Source organism: Anser anser (assembly GCF_964211835.1).
Source record: "Anser anser genome assembly, chromosome: 1".
Taxonomy (NCBI): domain Eukaryota; kingdom Metazoa; phylum Chordata; class Aves; order Anseriformes; family Anatidae; genus Anser; species Anser anser.
Genome location: NC_139720.1, coordinates 152,720,370 through 152,731,870, shown reverse-complemented (window position 1 = coordinate 152,731,870; position 11,501 = coordinate 152,720,370). Strand labels below are relative to the sequence as shown.

The following is an 11,501-nucleotide window of genomic DNA, read 5'->3' as shown; positions in this document are numbered from 1 at the left end:
TTGGGTTTGAGCTAGCTTGCTTTTCTTCCCTCCTTATTTTCTTCTACTTTTTTTTTTTTTTTCTCTCTTTTGCTATGTGGAGACTTCTTAGTTATATGGAAAACTTACATTAATTCTTATGGAGGCTTTTTATATATACATACATTAATAAAAGGGCCTCTTAATTTAAAAGATCTGTTTGGGACAACAGTGACAGGGATTAACATTTCTCTTAATTCCAGGCTGAGTCAGAGGGGTGGTAGATGGCTGCTTCTCCTGGAAACACAAGAGAGGTTGCAGACAGCCATTACCTTGGAAATCCCACCCTGAGTAGGATCATCAAGAACCAACATCTCTTCATAGCTCTAGTTAGCTGTCCACAGAAGGAGACTGTATTATCATACCCAGAAGGACAATTTCATGACTGTCCCATGCCCATCATAGGGCATGGGATATCTGAGCTGTCATGGGAGAGTGCCCGATTGATTCAGAAACAGTTGATTGCCAATCAAGTCCATTTATTCTTTATAACTAACAGCTCCTTCCCAATACCTCCTTATGCACTTATCAGTCTTTTCTGCTGCAGCAAAAACTTGTAGGTGCCTATATTGGTCTATAAGACCTATTTACTGATTTGGCCATAGTTGGGTCTTTTGGCCTGTTATATTCTTGGTCCAAAGTTATAGTTGTTTACAGCAGAAGCAATGAATATTCCACATTTTTTTTTTTCTGCCTGTATGTGCACGAAAACTTCTATAGTATGTCAAAAGTCTTATTTATGAATGGATAGGAAAAAGGAGATTTTTCAAATCTGGTACCCCAGTGGACTAGCAAGGGTCAGCTGAGTTTTCTGAGAGTAGTCAAGGAAGCAGAATTACCTTTTTTTTCTTGGCTTTATGTGAACAAAACTAGAAGAAAAATCCTTAAAGGGATCAAAGTGAATCTACTTGGAGTTTAGTAAATGTGAACCTTAGGCTTTTTGAATCTCATTGGTCTTAGTCTGTTTTTTCATAAACTAAATCCAAGACACATTGAATTGATTCACTCCGAACTTGCCATTTCATAAGGAGCACTGTCATTATGATTTGGCTTTGGTTTTGCAGAATATTGTTAAGGAAAAAAAAAAAAAAAAAAAGAAGAGAGTATTTTTTGCCAACATTAAAGCACATTAGAAATGATTGTTTTGGTCAAATTCACTGGAGAGGCATAAATAGAAGAGTGACAGGTCAGCATGCTTGTACTCAGCAGAAGAGATGAAGTGCCACATTCTCATCTGGAACAGTAAATATTTCCCAGATTATTTACTGTTGTGAAAGTATTTACTAGATTTAAAACAATGTTTTAAGGTAGAGCAGAGTTAACAGACAATGTCTAGAGAAGTTGAGGATAACAGTGACCATGCTGCCACAGATATTTTGGAGTGTTCTTGAAGGTTAACCATGTTCATTCTTTTATTTTTCTGTCTATTTCATATAGACAGTCAAAACTTACTTTTGATAGATTCGAAATTCTGTTACAATTTAGTAAATGCCAAGAATTACAAATGTAGGAGTTAATGCAAATTTAGGAAAACCAACATAAATCAATTAATTTTTTTTTTCATTCACCATAAGATAAAAAAAAAAAAAAAACAGTATTTGTATAAGTTTCTTAACTAGTAATTCTGACAAATAGAGCTCAAAGATTAATACATTTGAATGGAAAAATTAAATATTTGATTACATTGGCTTATATGACAGAACATCATATGTACATATAGTGACAGAAAATAATTAAACAAAAGTCCAAATTTATGTGAGGATTTGACCATTTTTTTCTATGTGTTGATACTTTTGTTGCTGTATAGGTGTATATATGTGTCAAATTCTGCTTTGGTAAAATATATCATATTTTGCTTCCTTAATCAGATATTCTTGTGGGTAGTTATTATTCTTGGAGAATAAAAAATAACAAATAAGCAAATAAGTAAATAATGGAAATTGTGCTTCAATTAAAAATATTTAAAAATCTTTTTAAAAATCTTAAGTGATATATATGTCATTCTGTTTTTTTTTTGTTTTTTTTTTTTTTTTTTTATTTCCTGATTTTCTTGTATGGATACATTTTCTTCATAATTTCAACATTTTACCAGCATTTTTTGCTGTCATTAGTGGTGCTCTAGGTGATGACTGGAGTCCTGTACAAACAATAATGAACATCTGACATTGCTAACATTCACTGCTAATAGTTTCATTCAAGAAATACAATCTAAATGCATTTTCAAATATCTCTTTTCCTTTTGTTTCATTTCCTTGCCTTGTCTTGCTTTTTGCTGTTCCTCTCATAACCCTAGCACTGACCTGATTGTCAGTGCATAAAAAATAATTAGCCTGCTATTAGTCTACGCTATTTTTTCAAATACATATTCTTTACTTTTAAAATGTAAATTTGTAACAAAAATAGTCAATGGTTTAACCTGATAAATAGGTTTATTCTTATATGAGAATGACATTCCTGCATGGATCAAGAAACTTAAGAAATCAGTTTTCAACATTTGTCATTCTCCAAATAAAAAGTTCTTCAGTTTCTCGTGTTCTGCCACAAGGAGGAGGATGAAGGCTTCTATCTAGAGTAGTACTCCACTTCCAGTAAAATATGGCCTCCCTATAATTTGTCTGCCAAATTTCTTTCTAGTTAGACAGTTTTCATCTTCTCATTTCTCCATCCCTGGTAAAGATTTGTTTACTTTAGTGCAAGGAAAGTTTGTACAATAAAAGTACTAATCCTGACCCTAGTTACTTTAGTTACAGGTTATTTTCCTAGTGCAGGGTGAAGCCAGGACTCATGCTGCATTTCTAAGAAAGTTAAACAATTTTCCAGTGAATTGATGACAAATGACTCAAAGTTTGTATGACTTTGAGTTCAATAAGTTGTACTTGGTTTCATTTAAACCCAAAGTTGACAAAAAAAAAAAAAAAAAAAAAAAAGAGCTCCAGGGATGAAAAAGTGCATGAGCCAAAAAAATAAACTAAAGAATTTCATTAGATCTTCTGGCATTGTAGTAAAACCTGCTAAATATCAAGCAGCTCTAATACTCCCAGCAACTTGCAAATGCCTAAACAGGCTCTCCTCTCCTTTAGTGGGGAAAAAAATTATATAAATAAATCACTCCACAGCTGATGTTTATTACCTTAGAGACAATATTAACAGTCGGGCTACAATAAACTCCTCAATATAAGCAGTATAATCGTTATTGTATCTAAGTGTAATAGTGTGAGTGGTCCAACTATAAGACAGCAAGTGACCTGACAGCTCCTACCTACTGAGCATTACTGCCCATCACCACTTCACCAATAGCAGGCCAAGGGATCAGAAAATTCTCATTCTGCATACAGTGTCCCTTGGGAAAAATACAGTTTTATTAATTTACTGGTGGCAGTGAGAGAACAGTTGTCAAGGTGCCTGGAAGCAGACCAGCAGACTGTTGACTTAATTATGCCAGGCAACAAAGCCAACATTTTAAAGATGTGAAAGACGGCAATTTTTCACACTTCACCTTTCCCCATTTTTTTCCTGATAGCCAGACTTAAGCAATTCAAGTTATTCAAAAATATTAAATACTAAATATAGAAATTATCATTGAGCCTCTTCCAAGTAAAATAAAATAAATCCACAAAATTAGAATTCAGTTACTAAGCTGTATCTTTTGTGTTAGGATTCAAAGTGAAGACATAATACTACTGCTTAAATTACTATTTTGTAATAAGTTTAAATAATCAATGTCCACCATGGCCTTTTTTTTTTTTTTTTTTTTTTGATCTTATCCTGTGAGTAATACAGAAATGCAGCCATGGGGTGACAGATACTAAGTTAAAAGTAAAACGTTTACAAGTTCTGATCTCATATTGTTTAGGCTTTTATTTGCATTTATATAAATTTTCAATAATAATTTCTAATGTGCTCATAAGTGTTCATATAAGAACTAAAATGTCTTTTTTTTTTTTTTAAAGTGGACTATATAAGGCTCACTTTTTTTTTTTTTTTTATCAGAGGGCTGAGTCACCAGACCATACTTCAGATTTACCTGTAGGCCCGAGATATTTTTTTCTGTAAAATGACTGTTTTCGTTGTTATGTTTGCATGACTAAAACATTTATAAAACTCATCAATTGAACAGTAGCATACACTTACATCATGTTTTACATCAGCATATCTGAGAGCTGTTTTTTTTTTTTTTCTAAACAAAAATATATATCAGTAATTACTATAGGGGAGAAAATAAAATTAGAATGAGTTGCTAGATTTTTTTATTTAATTCCATAAGTCTGTAATCACCTGTATATAAATAGCTGGTAGACATTCTGATCTGATATTTTGTTAGTGAAATATAAAATGTAATATTTAAGCTGTTTAACCTGTCATATAGTATATATATCACTTTTCTGAAGTATACTTCCAAATCAGATTTTTAGTATAAACACAATCATGATTTTCTCCCCATTTATATAAATAAGTCTTTGTTTAAATTTAACTTTTTTTTTTCAACAATCTCAATTTTGTGAAAGCTATTGGCTTATATTTAGAACACTTCCAATACAAAATCAACAGTTGAAAAAAGCAGTCTGAATGCAGAGAACCACTTATTAAGTGGGGTTCCCTAGGGCTCCATTTTATGTTCAGTTCTCTTTAATGTTTCAATAAATGACTTGAATGCAGGACTCGAACAATAAGCATATTTGTAAATGATACTGAATTAGGAGGAGCTGTTGATTCCCTCGAGGGCGGAGACACTTTGCAGAAAGATCTAGACAGACAAGAGAGTTGGGCAATAAACAACCACATTCAGTTTAACAAGAGCAAGTGCCAAATTCTGCACTTGGGAAGGGGCAGCCCTGGCTCTGTGTACAGACTGGGGGACGAAAGTCTGGAGAACAGCCCTACAGAAAGGAACCTGGAAGCTTTGGTCAATGGCATGTTAAGTATGAGTCAACAGTGTGGCCTGGCCAAAAAGGCCAACCATGCCCTGGGATGCATCAGGCACAACACTGCTACCCTGTTGAGGGAAGTGGTTGTCCTGCTCTACTCTGCTCTGGTGCAGCCTCACCTTGAGTGCTGGGTGCAGTTTTGGGTGCCACAATGTAAGAAGGACATAAAACCATTAGACAGTATCCAAAGGAGGGCAGCAAAAATGATAAAGGGTCTAGAGGGGAAGACATATGAGGAGTGGTTGAAGTCATTTGGATTGTTCAGCCTGGAGAAGAGTATGCTGAGGAGAGACCTTATTATGGCCTACAGTTTCATCATGAAGGTGAGTGGAGGTGTAGGCACCGATCTCTTCTCTCTGGTGACCAGCAATTCCCATCTGCAGGGCAGGTGTTTGAGAAAAGCAGGGCTCACCACGCATAACAGTTTCTTGGGAAGACAAATGACATCACTCCAAATGTTACTCTTCCTTTCCTTTCTTTATCTCATCTTTTATTGCTGAGCATGACATAATACGTTATAGAATATTTCTTTGGTCAGTTTGGGTCAGCTGTCCTGGCCACATCCCCTGCAAACTTCTTGTGCACTCCCAGTCTTTGTGATGACAGGGCATTAATGTTCACATTAATGCCACCAAAAAAGATATGAGAATTAAATGGGAGAGCTTCACCAAGTAACTATTGTTTTGAATTTTTTTTTCTTTTGCTTTGTTTTGTGTTCTGAAGCAACTTACACTGTTACATACTTACAAAGGAAGATGGTTCAGACTTGAAATTTCAGGTCACTATTGAGAAAGTAAACCTCTCAAAGTTAAATAGTTAGATGTGAAATTTTACCCGCATATGTCTGTGGATGTGATACCAGGTAATTGCAGGATAGTACAAAGTAAGAAATAAAACTCATAAATTGCTATTGGATAGGTATAAAGAAATTTAGTAAACTTTTAATAATTTAATCTGTTATATTTAATAAAGGCTAATATGTATACCTAGTGAAGCTTCTACAGACTTCTGGAAGAGGAAGAATAGAAAAAGAAGGGAAAATTGTTTATGTGAATATAAGAAAAGTGAATTATGTTTGGTGTATGGCTTGAGATTCCTGGAAAGCTGCAGGTGACTGTGAAATCTGGATGTTAAGATGTCTGTTAAAATATATGTCAGGATTCTGCTTGAGGGAGTAGAAGGGGTGGAAAAGAAAACAAAAAACTGAAGAAACACTGTGAGTAATGATAAATTGTAAATAATCACAATTATAACTCAAAAATATCCTTCCTGTGCGTGCAGATTTGCCTGGCACTTGTTTTAATCATGTTTTTATTCTGTAATTTACGTACTTTTTGAGTTCACTGGTTTTTGTTTGTTTATGTTTTCATTATTTTATTTTATTTTATTTTACTGGATGTCTATGCTGCAACAGAAATAGATTTTCTTTCTTTCTTCCTCTCCACATGATTTTATCAAGAAGAAAATTTTTCCAGTCAGTCATTTGTAGTTTCATGACCTCACATCCAAATTATTACAATGTAATTCTGCGATCCTGCTGTAGCATGGGGCATGTAACACCTATCAGCCAGTACTTCCCTCTCTGTGGTGGAACTCTTTCCCACACAAAGGTCCAGTACAGAGATTAGACAACACCTACATTTGTTTAACTGTTTTCTGAGGACTTAGAGAGGTTTTACACATTTCATAAAACTGTTGCTGTCTGTCTGCACAGGAAGGAAGTTCACAAGGAAAGCATCTGACATCTGTGATCCAGAAATTACACTGCATCATTTAGAATGCTATTCTTGTTTTTAAAGCATGCCATGGTTAGTCGTTTAACATTCTGTATCTCCTGTTGTTTTCAATCAATACCTGAAAATAAGGACACTAGCATTGACAGTATCTGCTATCACAGAATCACAGAATGGTTAAAGTTAGAAGAGCGCTCTGGAGGTTACCTGGTCCAACACCCCTGCTTGAGCAGGGACACCGAAAGCAGGTTGTCCAGGACTGTGTCCATGTGTCTTTTGAAGATCCCCAAGGAATGAGACTCCACAATCCCTATGGGCAAGCTGTACAACTTCTCAGTCACATGCACAGTAAGGAAGGAAGTGATGTCTAGACAGAACCTCCTGTGTTCCATTTTGCGCTTATTGCCTCTTGTCCTGGCACTAGGTACCACTGGAAAGAGCATGGTTCCATTTTCATTTGCATCCTCTCTTCAGGTATTTTCATGTACATATTCAGGTAATTATTAACCACATTCAGGTAATTATTCAGGTACACATTGATAAGATCCCCCGAGACTCCTCTTCTCCAGGCTGAATATTCCCAACTCTCTCAGACACTCCTTTTAAGAGAGGTGCTCCTGAACCTTGGTCATGTTGATGGCCATTTTTTGGGGCTTTTTCCAGTATGTCCATGTCTATAGTATGTAGGGCATTGGAAATAATGACCTTGTTTGCTTAGCTTTAGAAGCATGTTTTCTAGAAAGGGCGTATAACATGTACACAGAAAGCTAAGATTTAAAGATCGGTGAGGAGCACCTCTCTTAAACTGGATTTGAACTGGAGACGTCTTAGGACAGGACACATAACCATAGTTTAATCTGCTCTCAAACTTTTCTTTTTTCTTTTTTTTTTTTTTGGGGGGGGGGGGGCGGGGGGAGGACACTGGTCATTGCACATGAAGCTGAACATTCTTTATTTTAAGAAAATGCTTTCAACATCTATATGTGTTCCCTAATTCTTTCTGAGGCTTGAGTGATAGGAGGCAAACTTGAGCCTGCCTGGTCTATTCTACTCATTGAGAGCTGATACAATTTTCTTTCATTATGCTACTAAAAATACACTGTAAGAACATTCAGAAAACTAAAAAGATTACTTTTAATTCCAAATAGTTTGGTGTCAGAATAGTATATAATTGCATATACATTCTTCATTTATCTAATATCTTCATTTTATTTCTGTAGAAATTATTGGTAGCATGTCCTGAGATTTTATATTCACTTTATTTTTTTTTATTTTATTTTTTTCAGTAACAGAACAGAAATTTGTGGTAGCTGTCAGTTAAACAGCAAAAGGTTTGCTATTGTGTTATTGTAGCAGTTTTTTTCTTGTTTGTTAACTAAGACAAGACATATAGTTTCTGATAAAAGTAAAACGTTTACAATCAGAACTGTTAACTGGCAGACCTGAATTGGTATATCATCATGAGTTTTCCTCATCACGAGTTTTCTTTTTTCTTTCTGATCCTTGTAGCCTCAGAATATGAATTCATTAAGAGCTCTAGAACTGAACATAGAACACAGATGTTATTAAAAATACAGCTGGAGTTCATTATATTTCACAATATCAGTAAGTATAAGAAAAGGTGAAAAAAGCAAGAAGAAAAATCTTATAACTTTTACTGATACTGAGGTCTAAAACAAGATCCAGTATTCTGAAGACAAAGACAAACAAAATTAATCTATCAAGTGAGTTTAAGTGAGTAGTGAGAAGCATAAGAAAGGGTCTGCAACTAGTTCAATTACTGAGGCTTAGGTCAATGCAATGGTACTGCAGGTTTTTAGCTTGTTCTCCTGCTGATCTGTAACCTAACCCTAACGTTTATACAGTTCTTGCATCATCCTCCTGATTCTATTCTGCCACCTTTTCTGCAGTAAGTCTGCAGACACTTACTGTCACTTATTTCCAAAGGACAGTTGTCTGGCCGTTCTTGTTCTTGTTCTTGTTCTTGTTCTTGTTCTTGTTCTTGTTCTTGTTCTTCTTGTTCTTCTTGTTCTTCTTGTTCTTCTTGTTCTTCTTGTTCTTGTTCTTGTTCTTGTTCTTGTTCTTCTTGTTCTTGTTCTTCTTCTTCTTTTCTTCTTCTTCTTCTTCTTCTTCTTCTTCTTCTTCTTCTTCTTCTTCTTCTTCTTCTTCTTCTTCTTCTTCTTCTTCTTCTTCTTCTTCTTCTTCTTCTTCTTCTTCTTCTTCTTCTTCTTCTTCTTCTTCTTCTTCTTCTTCTTCTTCTTCTTCTTCTTCTTCTTCTTCTTCTTCTTCTTCTTCTTCTTCTTCTTCTTCTTCCTCTGTAGCTTCTTCTTCTGCTGTTTCTGCTTCTGCTTCTTCTTCTTTCTCTGCTGCTTCTTCTTCTGCTTCTGCTTCTCTTTCTGCTTCTGCTTCTTCCTTTCAGAGATGTTCAGGTATTGTTTAAAGAATTTACTGAATCTAAAATAGCCTTGAATTATAACAACAACACAAAACAAAACAAAGAAAAATAAACAAACAAAAAAGCAAAGCAAACCAAAGAACTAAACAAAGCAACACCAACAAACCAAACCAAACCAAACCAAAATCAAAATCAACAAAAACAACAAGAACAAAACATGTTTATTAATTTCCAATATCAGGTTGCCTAAAAGCTTTCATGGTACAGTAAACAATGGTACAAAAAACAAAAATTTATTCATTGTTTTATTATTCTAGTTTTCTGTAGCATCTTGTATTCTGCTCAAGATGTATTTTCATGATTAAAATATTAAAGAGGGTGATCAACATACACATAGATTATACGGGAATACTGCCTATTAAATAAAATAATCATTCATGACAGAGATTATGTGGATACAGATTGCAGCTTTAGAAAAAAAAAAATTAAATATATATATATGTATATAGCCTCTCAATGCCAAGACCTATAGACCTATATTGGCCTACATGACAGAAAAGTTAATTACAAGTTCAGCTTCTCATAACATTTCCTTCCTATACTTATGAAGAAATTGTTGTTAGTATACAATCAGAAGGAGCTATTATCTTTTGATGAAGCCCAGGATGTGGTTGGCTTTCTGGGCTGTTGGCACACGTTGCAGGTTGATTTTGAGCTTCTCACCAAAAAACACCCCTAAGTCCTTCTCCTCAGGGCTGCTTTCAATCCATTGTCCATCCAGCCTGCATTTCTGCTTGGGATTACCCCAACCCAGATGCAGGACCTTGCACTTGGCTTTGTTGAACCTCATGAGGTTCACACAGACCCACCTCTCAAGCCTCTCCCACTCCCTCTAGATGGCATCCCTTCCCTCCAGCATGTCAACCACACCACTTAGCTTGGTGTCATCAGCAAACTCTCTGAGGGCACACTCCATCCCACTGTCCATGTTCCTGACAAAGATGTTAGACAGCGCTGATCCCAATACGGACCCCTGAAGAACACCACTTGTTACTGATCTCCACTCGGACATTGAGCCATTGACTACAACTCTTTGAGTGTGTCCATCCAACCAGTTCCTCACCTATCGAGTGGTCCATCTGTCAAATCCATGTCAATCCAATTTAGAGATGAGGATATCATGGGAGAACATGTCAAATGCTTTTCGCTATTCTAGGTAGATGATGCCAGTTGCTCTTCCCCTACCAACCAATGCTGTAACCCTGTTGTAGAAGGCCACCAAATTTGTCAGGCATGATCTGCCCTTAATGAAGCCATGTTGGCTGTTTCCAGTCACCTCCTTATTTTCAACGTGCCTTGGCATAATTTCCAGTAGGATCTGCTCCATTTTATACTTTTTAGGGGGGAAAGTTAGTTCAACCAAACCATAGTTAATCCAAGTTCCAAATTCTTGAGTATAATTTTGTAACATGTAATGGGAAGCCACTCACCTTAACAGAAGAGACAATATCAGGAAATATGGCCTCTAAACAATACACCTAAATAGATAGCCACAGCTTCCGATGGTGTCTTGGGAAAATAGTGATATTTGTGATTTGTACAGGAAACCTTCACCCTTCAGGAGTAACAAATGAAGTCCACGATAAAGTAGATAGAGCAAGACTGCAGAGTTAATTCTAGAAATATATGTGGACAACTGGATCAAACCTTTTCTGAGATACTAACACAGATACTAACAGAGATTTTAGTATCATAAATGCATAAATCTAGCTGTCAAATTATGCATATGAATCCCACTCTGCTTTGTTAATACTACAACCAACAAACAGTGTGATAAATAATAAGTCTGAAGAAAGAGTCTTATGTTTGAGGTTAGAATCTATGATCAGCATGATACTTTGATACTCAAAATAAAGACCTTGTTCACTGCTTAAAGTAAATTATTCTGAAGATTATTGTAATGGGAATAACATCTAGGGTCATACATCTATATGTCTGAAATATTTGTTGAAATTTAAAAGATGACATCCATCACATTCATCTGTACTTTGTAAAACAAGCAATGCAAGAGTCATTATGAAAACAGTGTAATTTGTTACTGAGGCAAAATGGCACCACAGGTCCATCTGATCTACAGTAGAAAAGGAAAATACAGAAAGTCCTATAAGGTAGAAAAGAAAATGAACTAATTAAAAAAATGAGACAAAAAATATTTCTTCTCCATTCAGTTCAGTTCGTCTTGATGTCTTTGAAGCTAATAACGTGGTCAATAATTTGATGTCAATAATGTGGTGAAACGATGTACAGTTGCTTGTTTTGTAGCAAAAACATTAATTATATGCAAGAGGGGAACAGAAATAAATAGTAGAAAATTGCATTATATTTATTTAGTAGATTGCATTAAACTTACTGCTTAGTGGAACAGCTTTT

General features: G+C 35.3%; 1 long non-coding RNA gene across 1 annotated transcript; it reads right to left on the bottom strand.

Moving 5' to 3' along the window:
- Positions 1-1,531: 1,531 nt before the first annotated feature.
- LOC310893079 lies at positions 1,532-8,730 on the bottom strand. Its single transcript, XR_014578698.1, has 3 exons — positions 8,606-8,730; positions 8,119-8,218; positions 1,532-7,106 (listed from the first exon to the last, which is right to left on the bottom strand). It is a non-coding gene; the product is annotated as an uncharacterized lncRNA (long non-coding RNA).
- Positions 8,731-11,501: the final 2,771 nt, after the last annotated feature.